General features: G+C 48.2%; 1 protein-coding gene across 5 annotated transcripts in view; it reads left to right on the top strand.

Annotated features, from left to right (window-relative positions):
- TOX2 (TOX high mobility group box family member 2) overlaps positions 1-19661 on the top strand; it is a 151788-nt gene that overhangs the window by 86735 nt on the left and 45392 nt on the right. The gene's annotated exons all lie outside the window — the stretch shown is intronic.

Here is a 19661-nt window from a genome sequence, read left to right as displayed (position 1 = left end):
CCGTGGTGAAGGGGGCGGATCGTCCCTGGGCAAGGCTGCCCCATCTCCAGCCCCAGCCCTCTGGGAGTCCCAGAGGTCAGCTAGAATCTGGTTTTCCACCAAGAGCCTGGTCTCTGAAAATTAAGGTTTCTTTTAGCCGGGAGCATCCTCCTCATACATTCTGATACCAGAAAAGGTCCTCACCGCAAACTAGGACAACAGACAGGGTCCTCACTGCAGGCTGGGACCGGGGGGAGGGACCTCACCACAGGCCGGGACGCTGGGGAGGGTCCTGAGCACAGGCTGGAGCAGCAGAGGGGGTCCTCTCTGCAGACTGGGGTCCCCAGCTGGCCCTCACTGCAGCCTGGCGTCCTGGAGGGTAGTTCCCTAAGGCAGTGGAGCCTGCCTGCAGGGTGGCAGCGTCTCAGGGTGCTGGGTGGAAAGCCGAGGACTTCCTTACCACTGAGCACCTTGGGGAGCTGGAGGTCAAGCCTGGCCCTGCACTGACCCCCACCCTCTGTCTGTGCAGTCATGGTGGTCATTCCACGTTGGGTGGGTCATATTTTCCAGCTGGGAAACCAGAAGCCTATTAGCTCACAAACATTTATGTATCCTACCATGTGGCAGGTCTCGTGGGGGACGTAGGTGAGCAGGACGTGGGCCTGTGGCCCTTTGGGAGCACTGCCAGTGAGGGAGGGTACTGCGGTCCCAGTGTGGCGTGGAAGCGACAGGCAGGGCATGCCATGCCCCCAGCCCACCCCGGCAGGTGCTCGTGCGGGGCCCACCATGCACGCCCCTTCCCTGCCCTGTGACCGTGTCAGCACCATGGTGCTACTGCAAAGCTGTCTTTATATTTCACTGCCTTGTGCCAACCTATAGGCCACTGGTGGGCAAGACTCCAGATCCTGGAAATGCTCATGTTGGACGAGACCACTGCAATTATTTGATGGTCCATAACCAGCCTGGAAATGTGGTTCAGGGGTAAAGACCAGAGCTGACCCCTGAACATCTCAGTGGAGCTCTTCCATCGTGTTTCAATTGCATTGCGTTCACACACTGAGCTGTGGCTCCCAGCACCACCCACCAGGGAAGTGGGACTCAGTGGGGCTCTGTGTCTGCTCTAGGCTTGGGCAGAGGGGAGCCCCCTCCTTGGGAGAGGAGGTGCAGGCCAAGGAAAAGTTCCCCCAGACTGTTAACAGCAACGGCCTCAACTGTCCACCCGACATGTCACAGTTTCCAAAGGCCTTTCCTCAGTGGTTATTTCAGCTGATGTTTACAAGTCTTGAGGAGTAGTAGATATTATTGTTAACCCATTTTATTGATGAGGCAACTGAGGCTCGAGGACGTTGATTGGCTCACCCAGGAGACGGAACCGCTGGGTTTTGAACCTGCTGTGTATGTGGAGAGCTCCATCCCCTCCTCACGGCTGCCATCAACTTGTTTCAGCTTATGTGTCATTCCTCGGAGAGCTCTTGGTGACCCTAGAATCCAGATTAGATCCCCTTCCCATGATTTTCTCTCATGGTTTCATGTCCTTTTAATTCATGACATTTATCACTGTTTATGGTTGTCTGCTTACTTGTGTAATGACTTGGTTAACATCTGATTGTCACTCCAGATTGTGACCTCTGTGAAGGCAGGATCTTGTCTGTCTTTTTCACTGTTGTGTCCTCCATTACATCACAAAGCCTGGCATATAGGAGGCACTCAAGAAATCTGTGTAATGAGTGAATGTGGCTCCTCCTCTTCTCTGATTTCGGTTTTCCCAACAGTGGAATGAGGTGGTTGGACTAACGAGAGTCTTTGCAAGCCTCTGGTGCCATTGCTCAGAGACTCTTCCTAACTTAGAACTCTATGAACAAGAAACCAGGATTCCCTGAGGTTGACTAAGTCCACCCAGTGGCATGTGCCAACCTTGATGTGAACAGATGTAGTGACTACAGTCTAGACTTCTTATAGTGTATCAGTTAGCTTTTGCTGCATAACAAGTACCCCAGAACTTAGTTTCTTAAAAGAATAAATACTTACCTACTTCATAATTCCTTGGGTTGGCAGTTTGGTTGGGTGCAGCCAGATGGCTCTTCTGGTTGTGGCTAGGGTCATTTTAGTGACAGTAGGAAGCTGCCGGGTCACCTGTAAGCTGATTAGTATGGGGGACTCACTTCCTCTCCACATGGTCTCTTGTCCTCCCGCAGGCTAGCCGGAGGTTGTTCACGTAGTAGGGGAAGGGTTCCCAGAGCAGCAAGCGCAGAAGCTGCAAGATCTCTTGAGGTCTAGGCGTAGACCAGGCATATGACTACTTTCAGTACATCCTATTGGCCAGACCAAGTCATAGGACCCATCTAGATTTGAGGGACGGGGAAATAGACTCCACCTGGTAATGGAAGGAGCCGCACAGTATTGTGGTCCTCGAATGGACTAGCACGTCTGGGAAACATGGCCTGTTGTTCACGCTGATTTTGCTGAAGAATAGCAGACTCTTCTGGGACTTACAGATCCCAGTGGTTTGGTTGGGCTCCACTGGCCTCCAGCTCTTAATGGCAAAAATTCTATATGTTTCCTTCCAGTCTTTTCCCTGGAGTGCTTGCTTGAACTCAGACCCACACATTTGCACACAAACACCTTATGTTTGGTGCCTTATCAACTGTAGGAAATGTATTGTCCCAATTACTGGAGGATTGACATAAACATGAAGGCAAAATGAAGGTCTCTTAGCCAATAGAGGATTCAAAGGATAAACACTCTGAATGGCATAAAATGCAGTTTATAAATACCATTGAGTACAAGGTTTAGCCATTCAGCAAATGTTTATCGGGCACCTATTATGTGCAAAGCTCTGGACGTAAGCCGGAAGCCATTTCTGGGAGATGTTTGCTTCCATAACATCCATTTTCATCATATTGAAAACCTGCTCTTCCTGAAACTGCAGCTGAGACAGAGGTTCCTACAGGATGTCTATCGGCCAACCGTGTCCCCTTTTAAAAACTTTCACACCAGCTCTTTTGGGCTTGAATGTTTCTTTTGCAAATGCATCCTCCGTTGTTTGGTTTTTGCACATTTCCACACAATTCCTGCACAGCTGCCCGTGCTTTCACACCTGATCCCTTTTTCCCCTCCTTGGACCTTGCATTTCTTTTGCACGGGACTCCCCTGGGTGGTCTCAGGCTGGACGCAGTTCTCAAGCATGGCTTCTCGCCCATCATCACCTTCTGAGGGCGGAGGGCCTGGTAGAGATCGGAGCAGACAGGAGGTACAGGGGTTAATATTTCCTGGTTATGTGACCTGGGTCGAGTCCCCCTCTTCCTGGGATGAGGGTCAAGAGGAAGGGAACTGGGCTGGCTTCAAATCCCAGCTCTTCCCCATCCCAGCCTGGGGCCCTTATGTAAGTTCCGCCAGCTTCCTGACCAATGGGAAGAGGAGTGCCTGCCCCTGAGGGTGTCTGAGAGCTGCAATAGGTGTGTGCTGTGCATTCTGTTGGTGCCTCCCCCGAACCCCTGCACCGGGCCAGGGCAGCTCTTCACTGCGGTCCCTCCTCTGGAGAAGTGGCCTCCGCCCAATAGGAACTGTGAACCAGGGGAGCGTGTGGTGGGGACGGTCTAAACAGCCAGGCCCCTTGACTCCAGGGCAGACCAACTCTAACTCCTAGAACTCCTGCCTACTCCGGCTGAGACCACATCCTCGCTCAGCTCCGTCCCCTGTCCTGGGCTGCTTCCCTCCCCTCCTGTCTCCCGAGTCACTTCTCAGGAGGTCACTGTCATAGCAGTTCCCACCCCAGGCTCTACTTCAAGGAAATCTAACCTAAGATAATGTGTAATGTGCCTGTGTTCCATCAAACTAGCTATGACTTATTTCTGTTGTTTATTTTTATTTGTAACTTGATTTGCTACCAATATTTTTTTTTATTATTTGAGAAAGTGATTTTATTAAGAAAATTTTAAAGTTTTTCAATGAGAGTTTATGTCGAATATGATTTTGTATCAGTTTCAGGTATACAGGACAGCGGTTAGACAATCAGATTCTTTACAGCGTGTTCCCCTGATATTTCCAGCACCCACCTGGCCCTGTGGGTACATAGTTATCACAGTTTTATTGACTGTATTTTCTATGCTACAGTTTGTTATTTCTATTGTTTTTATTACCATAAATAACGCTTTGGTTGCACAAGACAAAACTCTGTTTCCCTCTTGTGCTCACTTACGACTCTGTGCCTTTGTGTGCGCTCTTTCCTCTGATAGGAATCCCCTCGTCATTGTCACCCAACACATGCCTATTTGTTCTTTCAGGGACACTGCAAATGTCACCTCCTCAGTACAGCCTTCCTGGCTCTGGGTAAAGTTTTCCACTCTGATGGCTCTGAATACTACTTCTGCTGGGGGGTTCTGACTTTGTCATAAAAGTTACTGAAAGAACTCTGTGTGTTTATGTGTGGGGTGGGGGGAGAGGGAGAGAAGGAAGGAGGGAGGGAGGGGGGAGAGAAAGAGAGAAAGGGAGGGAGAGAACTAAGAATTGGAACATGACTATGTCTAGCACATTCAATCAGTCAAAGCAAGTCACTGGGCATTGTTAGTGAGAAAGAAAAAAGAGAGAGATTTATATCAAATGACACAATCAATTTGCAGTTTTGAAAGCTCTCCATGGCAAGGGTGAAGACAGGGAGACCACACAGGAGGGTGTGGATTAGGCCAAGAGGAAGTCTGGTGTGTCCTAGATTGTGGTAGAGGAGATGGACTAACACGGATGGATCTGAGAGATGTTTTGAAAACCAAGTTGGTCGGTCTTTAGGACGATGGACGGGACAGAGAAACAGAGAAGGAAAGGGTGGCTCCCAAGCTTCAAGCACTAGCCCATTTTCCAGCATGGTGGCACCATTTTCTGCACTGGGGACAAGCTGAGGAGGTACAGGTTTGAGGAGGTCAGACTGGGACGTGTTCTATTTGAGATGCTTGTCCAAGTAAGTAGGTAGTTGTCAGAGCCTGGAGCTCCTGCGGGAAGTGAACTTGGACATTCTCAGCCCCTCGTATTAAAACCTTGAGAGGATGAAATTTGCAAAGAGAAAGAAGAGTGAGAAGAGGCAAAGACCAATGACTCTTAAATTTTGATCTCTAACATTTAAAAACAGCCTGGTCTGTGGTAGCTCAGTGGATAGAGCATTGGACTGGGATGCTGAGGACCCAGGTTCGAGACCCCGAGGTCGCCAGCTTGAGCACGGGCTCATCTGGTTTGAGCAAAAAGCTCACCAGTTTGGACCCAAGGTCGCTGGCTCGAGTAAGGAGTTACTCGGCCTGCTGAAGGCCTGCAGTCAAGGCACATATGAGATAGCAATCAATGAGCAACTAAGGTGTTGCAACGCGCAATGAAAAACTAATGATTGATGCTTCTCATCTCTTTCTGTTCCTGTCTGTCTGTCCCTGTCTATCCCTCTCTCTGACTCACTCTCTGTCTCTGTAAAAAATAAATAAATAAATAAAAATTAAAAAAAAACAAAAAAAAACAGCCTGACCTGTGGTGGCGCAGTGGATAAAGCGTCGACCTGGACTGCTGAGGTTGCCAGTTCAAGACCGTGGCTTGCCTGATCAAGGCACATATGGGAGTTGATGTTTCCTGCTCCTCCCCTCTTCTCTCCCTCTCTCTCTTTCTCTCTCTCTCCTCTCTCTAAAAAAAAATGAATAAATAAAAAACAAATAAAAACAAAGTAGAGGAGGAAGAGAAGACCGTGAAATAGGTCCAGAAGCAGTGGCCAGAGGCAACGTAGAATGTGCAATCCTAGAAGCCATGGGCAGAGTGTTCCAAGAAGGAGGGAGGGGGTCTGGGGAGAAATTATATTGGAGCCACAGCTCCTTTTCTATTAAAGAATAAGCTGTAAATAATTAAAAGATTTATATGTACTCAAGGAAACCATAAAGACACCAGGAAAAAAAGCCTTTATTTAAGCTTTGGAGTGGGAAAGACATTTTATGCCTCAAAGTCTTAGAAGAAGAGACTTAAAAATTTGACACACTGTGTCTTAGACACATCATTTACTGGAAAAAAAAAGCAAGGTGGAGCACAGTGAGTACATAAATTAAAATAATAAAAAAAACTGTCACATAGCCAAAACAGCGCAGGTAAAGTAAAAAAAGACAAATGAAAAACCAGGCAAGAATATTTTCAACTCACAATATAGTCCAAGGCCTAATTTCCTTAATATATAAAGAGTCCCTAGAAATCAATCCAAAAATCCAGTTAAAAAAAGAAATAGATAGGAGATATGAACCAAGAGTTTACAGAAAAAGAAATACAAATGGATCTTAAATGTATGAAAAGATGCTTAAAAATAGTTCATGAGAGAAACAAATTAAAATGCCAATTTTTACCTGTTAGATTGACGAAAACCCTAAGGTTGGATAACAGACTCCCTGTATTGGAGCCCCTGCGGGGAAACAGGCACTTGGTACATCACCAAAAAAGGGAAAGTGACCCCCATGAAAGGCCAGTTGGCAACGTCTATCAAAATTGCAAATGCATTAATCTTTAACCCAGCAATTCCCTTCTTGGAAATATATCCTACAGATATATCTGCACACATGAGAAATGACATAGTCAAGATTATTCATTTTGGTATTGTTAATTATAGTAAAAGATTGGAAACAACCCAAGTGCACTAATATGGGACTAATGAAAGAAGTTATGTATGTCTATCAAGCGGGATACTGTGTGACTGTGAGAAAGAAGAGGAAACTGAAGTGATATAGAAGTTCTTAGACACGTCATTTACTGGAAAAAAAAAAGCCAGGTGGAGCACAGTGAGTACAGTGTGTTACCATTTGTGCAAAGAAGGCAGTAAGAATGTGTGTTTTGTGTGCTCATATTTGATCGAAGCAACTCTGGAAGGGCATCTGGTAACTTGTAACGTTGTTAGCAAGGACCCAGTGGCGGTGCTAGGGGAGCGGTCCTGCACTGTGGGGCGTGAAGTTTCAGGGGGCTTACACCTGAAGGGCTCCTCAGGGAACCCTGGGGCCTCGGGAGCTGTGAATACCACCACTCTGAGCACAGCCAGGTGTGAGCACTGCCAGGTGTGAGCAGCACCCAGTGTGAGCTCTTCCTAGAGGTACCAGCGGAGCGGGTGCTGGAGAGGAGTTATCATCATAAAAGGCCAAGGTGCTCCCAGTACAAAGTGAGCTTCCCAGCATCTCACCCCACAGCTGGCCCGCACGGATTTTGAGTTAAACAGAGTCTCTTGCTCTTGGTTCCAAACACCACTGTGTTTGTGTGTCAACCTTCCTTCATCAATTCCTAGGGATGCCTGGTCTGTTGTTTTTACCCCTTGGATCAAACATGAACTTAGAGGAGGTCAATGGTATAATCAGGAGGTCAGAAGACCAGGAGCCAGTCAGAGTCAGACATGCAGTCAGTCCTTCAGCACTGTCCTTAGGGCCTTGAAGGTGCAGCCTGCTTCCAGCAGGGGGCAGTGTAGGATGCCCGGAATGGGGAGAAGAGCCAGGAATGCTGAGTTCCAGGTCCAGCTCTGCTCTTTACTTTCCCCTGTGTTGGCATCTCTCTGAGCCTCAGTTTCCTCATGTGAATAATGAAGGTAGGTGGCCTGCTGTCTTTTTCCAGCCCTAAATTGTGATGATGCTGATGGTAACGATAGCTACTGTACAATTCATTGGGCTCAGGCGCCAAGGCAGAATGTTTTCCATAGCTGGTCTCATTTCATCCCTGTGTGAACTCTCTCGGGTCGAGACCGTCGCGCTCCCATTTTACAGATGAGGAAACTGCAACACACAAGGACAGATCGATGATTGAGTCTTTTATGGAAACAAACAAAAATGCTTCCCATTAAAACGCACCGGGAGGCAGGAGGCTCTCCTGCCATTGTTGAAATCTAGGATTACCAGGCTTAGTAACTTTGGCCTCGGAGTCTGTGTACCTCATAAAAGGGCAAAGACGACATGGCTTTTATTGCTTTAATTAAAACCTGGGTGAAGAGCTCGCGATTCATATTAAAATGAAATTGTGTTTCTCCTGCTGCGGTGCCGGTTGCCGAGAAGGGAACAGCAGCGATTACTGCTAAGATTACAAACAATCAAAGAGAAAAGGCCCTTTGCAAGCATTTCCTATTAAAGCCACAAACATCACACTTTAAAAATAATTACGGTTGTGTTATGGGAACATGATTCATGAATTCTGAATAAATATGAGGGGGCCTTAAAGGAAACGGTTTCAAGACCATAGATTTTGTTCAAATCTGATGAAATGTAATAATAGCGTTGCACAACTGGAGGACAAAATGCAAAGGGGGAGGGGGTGGTGGGCCGGCCTCCGTATATGGAAAGAATCGAGTTTATGTCAGACTGAACTAATGAGCTTCCCGCATCAGTCCTCACACACGTGCTCAGAAAAATGGACTGGCCTCTCTGGTCTTCATTGAGAGAAACTGCTGAGGAGAAGTTGGTCTCTACACCTCACCAATCTTCCTTTTGCATTCCAATGGCTAAAATTATATTTACTCTATTTTAAAGCTCTAGACTCCCCGGCTGTGAGGTGTTTAAATCTTGGAGGGCACAGGCATTGGAGGCATTTAGGGAACAGGTTTGGGGGAGGGGGACCTTTGTCTGCATTTATTGCACCTCCTCCCCCCCCACACACACATAATAAAGATATTGTTCAGACAATGCAATGAGTGTTTACAGCATATAGTTTTATTTCCTTCCAACTATTATGAGAGAAATTGAATCCCTGGAAACATTCACTCTCTCTCCATGGGATGGAAACAATGAAGATGGTGCAGGAAGTTTATGCGCTGGGGGAGGGAACAGCAGTGGGTGGACATGGGATTGCAAGGCTTTTCTTTAAAACCGCACCCTTCCTCTGCTCCCAGCCCCCTTGAACTTCACATTTTCCGTAGGGTCTTTGGTGGGAGAGTGTCTGGTGTGACACGTGTATTTGTCACTAGCATGCGTGATCCAGGAGTAGAAATGAGGCCAGATGCGGACCTTTCCTGAGTGGGTCCTTAGTTTCTGGAGAGCTGGGGACCTGCGCCTGGCCCTCTGCAGCGTCTCACTGTGTGCGTGCCCTTGGACAGGTCATTTGCCCTCTCGGAGCCCTGGTTTCTTGCATCTGTGAATGGGGGCTGAGTGGGTGTCTCTGCAGGACCTTCGAGATTATGTCTTGTGGCCCAGGGATTGGCTTCCTCCACCCACCTGAGTCCCTAGGAGGGACATTAGTCCGTCCAGTGGACCAGAGACTGATCTCGCCCACCTGGGTGAGCCGCCCCACTGCTGCGGGGGCCTCCGAGGCTCTGAGCGAAGTTTAAAAGAGGCGCTGTTGGCTGGAGGGGTTTTAAGGGTAATGACACAGGAGACAGACCTGGGCTCCAGTTCTCATCTTGACATTTTGTGGTTGGGTGACCTTGGACCAACTTTTCTAAGTCTCAGTTTTGTCTTTAGAAGCTCCTCAAAGTGATGTGGGGAGAAGGCAGATGCGTTTATACCCGAGGTTGTTACAGTGCTTGGTACGTGGCGAGTGCTAGTGAGCAGGAGGTGCTATTGAAGTGTTCGTTTCACGGATGATAAAACGGATTCTCAGGACGGTCAGACAGCTGGCCGGGATCACCCATTCAGGACGTGGGCACAGGACGTGGCACAGGAGTCAAGTGCAGCATCAGAAACATCAGCAAAGGAAAGGCCACTTGCCTCTTTTATCTCAGGGAAATCAAATTATGTTAAGGGCTGAACTGGAACAGATGATGTTGGAACTGTCTTGCTTTTAAAATGTGCCGAGAAATACGCCCTCCCCCTCCAAGTAACAGAATTAGTAAAAGGTGCTCCGTGTTTACCCATCACACAGATGTACCCTCCAGCCACCACCCGCCCACCCTCGAGGACCGTGCCAGCTCAGCAACAGCCAGATGTAGTGCAGGTGCACTCCGAAGGCCCGGAGCTATTACAGAGAACTTTATTGAAGGTTTTCTTGAGGGGCTTTGATTAAGATGCGCCCAACTCCCGGTAACTGGCCAGACTTCCACAAGGCCCTCCGTCCCCGTCTCCTCCAGAGCCAACAGCCATTGCCATGGTTCTGCTCCCAACCCCCCCCCCCCAGCTGTCACTTTCCCCTCAATGCCACGCGCCCCAGTTCCTGGGCGCCGGACACCCAGCTCGGCGCCCCTGGGGAGTCATTCATCTGCTGCCAGGCAAACAGGTGCCCTCAGAGACCGCAGCGCCGGCCTGACTTGAGGGCTTCTGGGCTGGGCTGCAGATTCTAACAACAGAAAACTTCATCAAGCTCCGATCATAAACAGCACCGGCAGAACTGGTTACCTTATGCCCACTAACTAGTCCTTTTAACTAACCTATGCCCACTTAACTAGTCTAACTAAACTATACTACTTAATTAAATTACACCCATTCTGGTTTTTCTAACTCATCAGCAAGGGAGGTAGTAACACCCCCATTTACAGAGGTGGAACACGAGATCAAGAGAGGGTAATCATTTATTTAAGGTCACCCTGAGTCCCTCACACTCCACAGTGTCACAGGAGCTGGCAAGATGGAGGATGCCCGGTCTGGCAGGGGCAACCACCTCACGCCTAGACCTTTGTTCTCCCTTGGCGCCACAGGCTTTGAGTCTATAAGAGACAAGAAGTCGGCTGTCTAGACCCCATGAAGGCCTTTTAATAGTGATGAGGTGTGAATCAAGGAGGCTTGGCAAACCCAGCTGTTGAGATTTTATTCCTGCTGCTGGCCTCAGTCAACAATGGCCGGAGGTAACGATGGGAGAGGATGAGCAGGAGAGGGAGTGGGAGGCATTGTGATTTATGAAATACTCCCCCCATGACACAGGAAGTGGAAATGAGAGAAAACACCCAAGTCAAGGACGTGGAAGAACTGGTGCCCTCTTGCATCGCTGTGGAAACTGGTGTGGTCACTTTGGGAACCAGGGTCACGGCGTCTAAAGCTCTGTGCCTCAGTAATTCACCCAACAGAAATGCAGTCATCTGTTCACCAAAAGACACGTACAAGAATGCTCATAGCAGCACTTTTCATAAAAGCGCCAAACTGAAAACAACCCAAGTGTCCATCAACAGTCGACAGGAATAAATGATTGCAAAATGTCCTAACACCGCGGAATACTCTGCGGCCAAGAGAATGAGCGAGTGCCAACCACATGCAGTCCTGTGGACGAACCTCATGAACTCCAGGCTGAAGGCAAGGAGCCAGGCACCAGCGCAGAGCATTCCGTGTGGTTCTGTTTGCACCACGCACACGAAGGGGCAGAAGCGATCTCTGGTGATAGAAATGTGAACTGTGGTTATCCCGGTGGGGATGGGGAGTGGAGGGTCTTGAGGGGCCTCCGAGATGCTGGTAAGGTTTTCTCACTTCATTTGGGTGCATTTGCTTGGGGAAGAGTCATTACTGAGCTGTGACTTGTGGATTTCTGGGTGGCATCCTGTGCTTCGGTGGAGAGTGAGAACCCGGTCAGGGCACATGCAGGAGCAGATCCATGTTTCTCTCTCTAAGATCAATCCAAGAGTAAAAAACGTGATCAAAATACTTGCACAAGCTTTTAGAGAGGTGGCGGGACGGGAAAGGGAACCTAGCCGGACGTGGTCACTCGTGTCTTGTGTCATTCAGCTTACAAGGGGAGCGCATCCCCACCCAGGGCGTGGGTGCCTAACGCTTCACAGCCTGAGCAATATCTCTCACTTCCTGGGAGGGGAAGAACTATTCTAGCCTCGTAAAGGATGATCAGCTGTGCAATTGCTCAGGCCACGGCTCACTCGCCCCAGGGAAGCAGATGGCATGGGCTCCCTGGGTTTGCTCAGCCCTGCAAGCTCCAACCTGCACCCCCATTTCTCTGTAGACAGAGTTTCAGGAAAGTTTTGAAAACATGAACATCTAAAAAAAAGAAAGTGTGCCTGACCAGGTGGTGGAGCAGTGGATAGAGCGTCGGACTGGGATGCAGAGGACCCAGGTTCGAGACCTGGAGGTCGCCGGCTTGAGCGTGGGCTCATCTGGTTTGAGCGAAAGTCTACCAGCTTGAACCCAAGGTCGCTGGGTCCAACAAAGGGTTACTTGGTCTGCTGAAGGCCCGCGGTCAAGGCACATATGAGAAAGCAATCAATGAACAACTAAGGTGTTGCAAGCGCAATAAAAACTAATGATTGATGCTTCTCATCTCTCTCCGTTCCTGTCTGTCTGTCCCTGTCTATCCCTCGCTCTGACTCACTCTCTGTCTCTGTAATAAATAAATAAATAAATAAAAAATAAAGACTTAAAAAAAAGAAAGTGTGTGTGCATGCGATAGAATGCTGTCAACGTGTAGGCACATTCACGTACACATTTCTGCAAGCGTTTGTACTGTCTGCAGACCCACCCATTCACGTGTATAGACGCACGCAGGGATATTCGTGTACAGACACCCAAACAGATGTGTGCAGGCCCAGAACTCAGGAGGGCTGGTTTAGCTGCAGTTTCCAGGCTCTGGACTGGAAGTCAGAGCATAGGGTTCTGTTAGTGGCTCCAAGTAACTCTTTACTTATTATGTGACTTCGAGTTAAGTCTTTTCACCCCTCCTTAGAGGTCGATTCCTAGCTGGGACGTGACAGAACCGGAATCTGAACCATGGTCCGTCTGGGTCAAGGTCTGTGCTTTCAGGGCCTGAGGACGTGCCATCCACTGTGTGACCCATGGACCAGCAGCACCTCCTGGAGCTTGTTGGCAACAGAGCATCTAAATGAGAACAGAGACCTCCTAAATCAGAACCTGCGTTTTAACAAGGACCCTGGGTGATTTGTGTGCACATTGCAGACTGAGAAGCGTGGCTAAGGGGTGTGGCCTCTCCTTAGCATGAAGAGGAACTAGGGTCCGGGCTCAAGTGGTCCAGAGCTGGGTGGGGTACAGGAAGATGCCCACCTTGAGGACCCTGGAGAGGAGCAGCCAGAGAACAGGAGAGGAGGCGGCCTGTAGCTGCCCATGAAGACAGCATCAGCATCACACATCAGGAAGCAGCCCCTCCTGGTTATAAAGAGGCAGAATTACGTCGTCATTCAGAGTGCCAATTCATGAGTAGACTTTTTAATTTAAAACCAACATGGATTAATTATCCTGCAGTTCCTGGGGGTCAGAGATCCCGGCGTGGCTTAGCTGGGTGCCTCTGGCCCCACTCTCTTGCGAGGCTGCAGGCGGCGTGCTGATCAGGGCTTGCGATCTCAGCTGCAGGCTCGGCTCAAGGGGGGTTTGCTTCCAAGCTCACGGGGGTGGTGGTGGGGGGTGGTGGCAGGATTCTGATCCCCTGAGGTGGAATCCTGGCTCTGCTCCTTGCTAGTTGTGTGACTTTCAGCACGTTTCACATTTCAGCGCCCCCCCCCCCCGTTTCTTCCTCCATGAGATGGGTATACAATGGCACCTGCCTCGTAGAGTCGTTGCGAAGACTAATAAAGTCGTGTTGAAAAGGCCGTAAAGCAGGGGTGTCGCTGGCACATGGGAAGTGCTGTATAAACCCTGACGTTAGTGTTACTTGACGCAGAAGTGGAGAGCGCCAGCCTAGCTCCCAGAGGGGGATCCACAACCCCTCAGGAGTGTGTGGTCTCTGGTGGCAGTCTCCTGATGGGACTTTCCGGGGCGCATTAGTAGTAGATCATGGGGTCCAGGCTGGAGGACGGAGTGTGGTCCATTCTGCTCAGAGCAGGCTTAGAGTCTTGGGCCCTGTCCTTGGTGCTACCAGCTGGGAAGGCAGAAGGCTTTCGTAGCTGTCCTGTGGATGAGCAGTGTCACCTTGGCCAACAATGGCTCAATCAGAGGGTCCAGCACCCCCAGCGGCCTGGTGATACCAGAGCATGCAGCGTCTGGGGGCGGCAGCAGGCTCACTGTGCCTGGTGTCAGATGATGTTGCAGGATCTGGTCCAGGACAGATACTGGACCCCTGCTCTGAAGGCAGCAAGCCATGGAAGGGCCTGAGCAGGGCAGGGTCCCTGGAGCCCCAGGGACCAGGGGACTTCCCTGCTCGGCCCAGGGTGACAGGACCTGTGCTCTCGCGTAGGCCAGTCCCTGAGGACGCTGGTTTCTTCATCCCCAGGCAGCTGGCTTGGCATATTTTTAGGCAGTGCTATTTCTGTAGTTTTCAAAAGGTGAAAATGGAGAAGAAAAAAAGCTGCAAATAGACATAATTTTTCCCCAGAAGCTATTTTAACGCGGAAACAACCAGAGAGCCTACTCATCATTTTAAAGTCAGCACTGCCTCATGTCTGGCTGCTTACCTGAACACCGGTGGCACATACATGAACTAAAGGTCCCTTCGTCCAAGTCTCTCTTTTCACAGGTGGTATAACTGAGGCCTGGAAAGGGGCAGCAACTTTCCAAGGTCACACAGCATGTCAGGGGCAGAGCTGGGGCTCAGACCTTCATGGGAAGGTGATTTCCCTGTGGAGGACAGGAAACCGGGAGACCCTCGGGGTCAAGTTAGAATATTTTCATACTGAGCAGCATCTCTGAGGGGAAGTCAGATCTTCACTGACATCTTAGAGCAAATGTTTATTGAGGGCCTATTATGTGCAAGGCCCTGTCTTTGGCCCTTGGAATAATCAGTGACCAAACAGTAAATTTATAGTCGAGTGAAGGGAACAGGTAATAAGTGTATTTTAAAAATAAAGTATATTCCATGTTAAATGGTAAAAATTCTGTGGGACAGAAAATCTACCCCTAGGACAAGGATTAGCAAACTAAGGCTCATGGCCAGTTTTGGCCCTCTACTTGTTGTTTGTAAATAAAACTTTATTGGAACACAGCAACACTTGTTAGTTTAAATGCTGTCTCTGACTACTTTCATGCTACAAGGCAGAGTCGAACAGTTGTGACAGAGACTGTATAACTCACAAAGCCAAAAAGTTTTATTATTCGGACCAACAAACTATGGCCCACAGGCCAATTCTAGCCCTCTACTTGTTGTTTATAAATAAAACTTTATTGGAACACAGCAGCACTTGTTAGTTTAAATGCTGTATCAGGCTACTTTCATGCTATAAGGCAGAGCTGAATAGTTGTGACAGAGACTGTATGACTCACAAAGCCAAAAATATTTATTATTTGGACCTTTGCAGAAAAAGTTTGCTGACCTCGCCTCTAGGACATCTAAGGGAAAGTGTCAAAGAGATGGTTGGAAAAGTGAGCTTCCTTATCTGAAAGGGGGGTACTGCCTGGTGCTCAGGCAGCCCCCTCTCACTTGAATGCTGTGGCCCCAAGTTACCCCCAGGTTTGTGCCCTCTGTTCTGCTAGGATTGCTTCCTCCTAAAGAAGGAAACCCACCACCAATCACTCTCATTTTCCTAGACCTCCCCCTCCATCGTGTATCAGTCCGGAAAGCTGCCTGGACCTTAAGGTGACTCAGATTATTTTCTGAGCGAGAACACACGGGGATTATCATGTTTGTTCCAGATACAGTTTTAGTAAACAAAACTCATGTCTAATGTGACTGTCTGTCATTGTTCCATTATGATGCCTCTGTCTGCTGTAATCCAAGCACGTCAGGGTCCTCTCAGCGCCCTCGTCCACCCCTACTGCCATGGCTGGGAGGTTCTGCTAGTAAAAAAAAAAGGCTTACAAGGGTAGTATGCTCCCCACCCCCACCTCCTCCAGAATCCATATTTAATTTTAACAGTATAGCTTTTTCACTCCCATTTCATTTATGTATGGCATAGACTTTTATTTTTTTTAAAGAAGCATTTTTTTAGTCCAGGAAAATTATAGCCCAACAAGAAGGCATAATTGTCCTGATTTTCAGAAGTGCGGCAATACTCCAGATCTGAGGCACAGCGAGACATGAATCAGAAAGATTCTATTAAACATCTCTGGGATGGGTGACACAGGGGTATTATCCAAGATGATTAATTTGACTCGGTCATTATGGACACGGGCAAGCCTGACAAAATTGCATTTCATTCCCCACTGAATTCGTAAAATCACTGTGCACATAATAAGAAGTTACAGCGCTGGGTGCCCTGCTCCCGTGGATGGGGTTTCAGGCTCGGAGAAGGAACTGTTCTTACTGCTTTGAAACAGCCAGAAAACGCTGACTTGAAGGACAGTCCTTTAGCTGAGATGTCCTTATAGGGCATGGGTTTTACGTATTCAAATGGTAGGATGGTGGGGTAGCCATATTGTTTATTGTCCAAACCAGGATGATTTTAGAGTGAAAAGGGGCACTATTAAAAATAACCCTGGGCCTGCCCTGCGGTGGCTCAGTGGATAAAGCTTCAACCTGGAATGCTGAGGTCGCTGGTTCTAAACCCTGGGCTTGCCCGGTCAAGGCACGTATGGGAGTTAAAGCTTACTGCTCCTTCCCCTTCTCTCTCTCTCTCTCTCTCTCTCTCTCTCTCTCTCTCTCTCTCTCCTCTCTAAAATGAATAAATAAAGTCTTTAGAAAAATAAATAACCCTGGGACAAGAGGCACAAAGCCAGGACTGTCCTGGGTTTCTGGGGACTGATGGGTGTTAATAGTGGTAGAAGTCCCCGTGGCTTCAGATACTCAGGGCTTCTCGTCCTTGTTCCCATAAATGCCATTCATGTGACTTTGGAGGAGTCATTTTGCCTCTTTGAACCTCGGTTTCCAAAATGGAAAAGATAGTTAACACTTCTGCTCACCGCTCAGGTCTTTTTATTTTCCCTAACTGGATGGGGGAGGGGAAGGAATCGTGGTGACTTTCTCTTCGGGTACTTCCTCATCAGTTCCCTTGCCTCCTTCACTCAGCTGTCAGGAGTAAGCAGGGGGGAGAAACTGCCAAAGGTCCCTCAGCGAGTAAGTGTCGGGACTGACACTCCCCCAGGTCAGTCTCCCTCCACAGCCAACACGCTTTCTGCAGATCAAAAAGATAGCGCCCGCTGACTATGAATTCCAAGAATCTTCACGCTTTTCAGGAAAAAAAAAAATTTGAAATACATAAATGCTTTTGGAATTTCAAAGTCCTGTGTCAACATAAGGAATTGGTGCTGTCACTTGAGGTTATTCAGTGGGCTGGACTCCACGGGGTACAAGAAAGCTGAGGTCCACCCCGTGTTCTTTCCTCCCCGGCTCACGGCTTGAACACCTTGCAGTGGGCACAGGGGTGGTGTTTCCTCTCTCTTCACTCCCATTGCCTCTGCTGCTGCCGCTAGGAGACCCTAGGGTCAGGACAGGGCATGGTGGGATGGGAGGAGTAGGGGCACACAGTTTGCTGACGGGTACTGTTGATGGCCTGCCACCAGTGCCCGCTGTTATTGCGGGCTCTTACATGCTGGCTCTTCTCCACGAGGCCCACTGAACTGGGGATTCACTCTGCAGCTAGTACACCTGTCGACATACCTCCTGCTGTTGAGGTCCCCCTGCCCTGCCTGGCTGCTGTCTTGGGGGGGACCCTCTAGATGCCTTTAACGGGCTGCCTTCCTTGGCTTTCCCTTGCCCCCAGCGACGCACACATCCTTGCTGGGCAGCCCAGTACGTGCAGAATGCTCTGTCTGTCTGGTAGTCTCTTCCTTCCAGGCAGCTCCAGTTAACGTCCCATCTTCCAGAACCTGCCGGGGACCATGCCCTCCTGAGCCTCTCCACTCTGGGGACACAAGTTGGCTTCTCCTGAGAGCCATTTCTCACCAGACTTTGCCAGGGAGTGGGTGCCACTTCTCCCTTTATGCTGCACTCAGAGTCCCAACAAGTTGTGCTGGCGGGGGGGGGGGCAGGATGGGAGAAAAGTCACATCACCTCCTAAGTCCCCTCTCTCCCACCTTCCTCTCACACAGCGTTAGGGTGGAGGCTGGGAATGGATAGGCCCAGTGTCAGTCAGAGAACCTTGCAGTAACCAGTCATAGGGGTAAAGTAGGAAACCATCAGATAACGAAAGGCACACTTCCCCAAGAAGATATGACAATCATTAATTTTAAATATTTAACAATATAGGTCTGAAATATCTGAAGCAAAGAAATGGACAGAAATACAAGAAGAAATGGATAAAATCAGAGTCATGGTGGAAATTTTAAATATTAGAAACCAATGGATTGAGCAGAAAAAAGAAACTAAGTCATTTAGAAGATTTAAGCCCTGGTAGAGCGTTGGCTCAGTGTGTGGAAGTCCCAGGTTCGATTCCCAGTCAGGGCACACAGGAGAAGCGACCATCTGCTTCTCTCCACCCCTCCTTCTCCCGCGGCCATGGCTCCAATGGTTCAAGCAAAAGTTGGCACCAGGCACTGAGGATGGCTCCATGACCTCTGCCTCAGGCGCTAATATAGCAAAGTTGCTGAGAACGGAGCTGTGGCCCAGCCAGGCAGGGCATCGCCTGGTAGGGACTTGCTGGGTGGATCCCGGTCGGGATGTGTGCAGGAGTCTGTCTCTACCTCCCCACCTCTCACTTAAAAAAAAAAAAAAAGAAGTAGAAGAAGATTTAAACAACAGAATTCAGCTGGAAATAATAAACATTTATGCAAATGAGCTTTGTACTGTGTTACAAAGGAACCTTATCTTTTATTCCATTCAGGGTATCTACTTTCTTTTTCTTTCTTCTTGGTGGTTTACTACTTCGTTAGCCTTTTCAAAAACCCAGTTCGTGTATTATCTAAAATTTGTTTTCTGTTTTCTTACTCTTTCTTCTACTGACTTTTGGTTTGTTATTAAATTTCTAGCTTCTTGAGTTGAGTGCTGAGTTCATTTATTTTGTATTGCTTGTCTTCTAATAAATGCGTTTAGGTAAAAGTTATAAATTTTCCATTGTTCACCTCTCATAGCTTTTGCCAGACAGTGTTTCCATTGTCTGTAATTTCGGTGGTGATTTCCTCTTTAACCCAGAAGTTCTTTTTTTTTTCTGCTCCTTCGTTCTCTCCCTTCTTTGTTTTTCGTTAAAAACTAGGTTAGTACATTTCGATCTGAGAGTGTGGTCTATATCATTTGAACCTTTTGAAAACTTTGAGATGACCTGTGTGTGTATCTAGTACATAACACGGTCATGTGTATTAAGTGTTCCAGGGACATTTAAAAATAATGTGTATTCTATAAATATTGGGACAAATCAAGAGGGTAAATTGTTATTTAACTTTTCTATCCTTATTTAAAAAATTATTTATTGATTTGAGAGAGAGAGAAATACTGATTTATTGTTCCACTTATTTATGCATTCCTTGCTTGATTCTTGTATGTGCCCTGACCGGGGATGGAAATTGCAACCTTTTTTTTTTTTTTTTTTTTATCTATTCATTTTAGAGAGGAGAGGGAGAGAGAGAGGAAAGACAGAGAGAGAGAAGGGGGGAGGAGCTGGAAGCATCAACTCCCATATGTGCCTCCACCAGGCAAGCCCAGGGCTTCGAACCGGCGGCCTCAGCATTTTCAGGTCAACGCTTTATCCACTGCACCACCATAGGTCAGGCGGAACTTGCAACCTTGGTGTATCCAGATGGTGCTCTAACTAACTGAGCTCTGCAGCCAGGGCCTCCTTACTCATTTTTATCTCTGATTAATTTGCCCATTTCTGCAGAGATGTGTGAAGTGTCTCTTTTGTTTATGGTTTTGTTAAAGCCTCTTTGTACTTCTAACCGTTTTTTACAATTTACGTAGCTGTGGGTTATCCATCTACATAAAAGTTTGTGTCTGTCAGTTCTTCTTAGTGGGTCATATCATTTTTCAACTAAAGTATTCATCTTGGTCTCTTTAATGCTTTTTGCCCTGCATTGTACTTAGTTTGTTATTAAATT

This window comes from Saccopteryx leptura, chromosome 5 (genome assembly GCF_036850995.1).
Source record: "Saccopteryx leptura isolate mSacLep1 chromosome 5, mSacLep1_pri_phased_curated, whole genome shotgun sequence".
Taxonomy (NCBI): domain Eukaryota; kingdom Metazoa; phylum Chordata; class Mammalia; order Chiroptera; family Emballonuridae; genus Saccopteryx; species Saccopteryx leptura.
The sequence above is the reverse complement of the archived record's forward strand: the minus strand, read 5'-3'. Positions and strand labels throughout refer to the sequence as shown.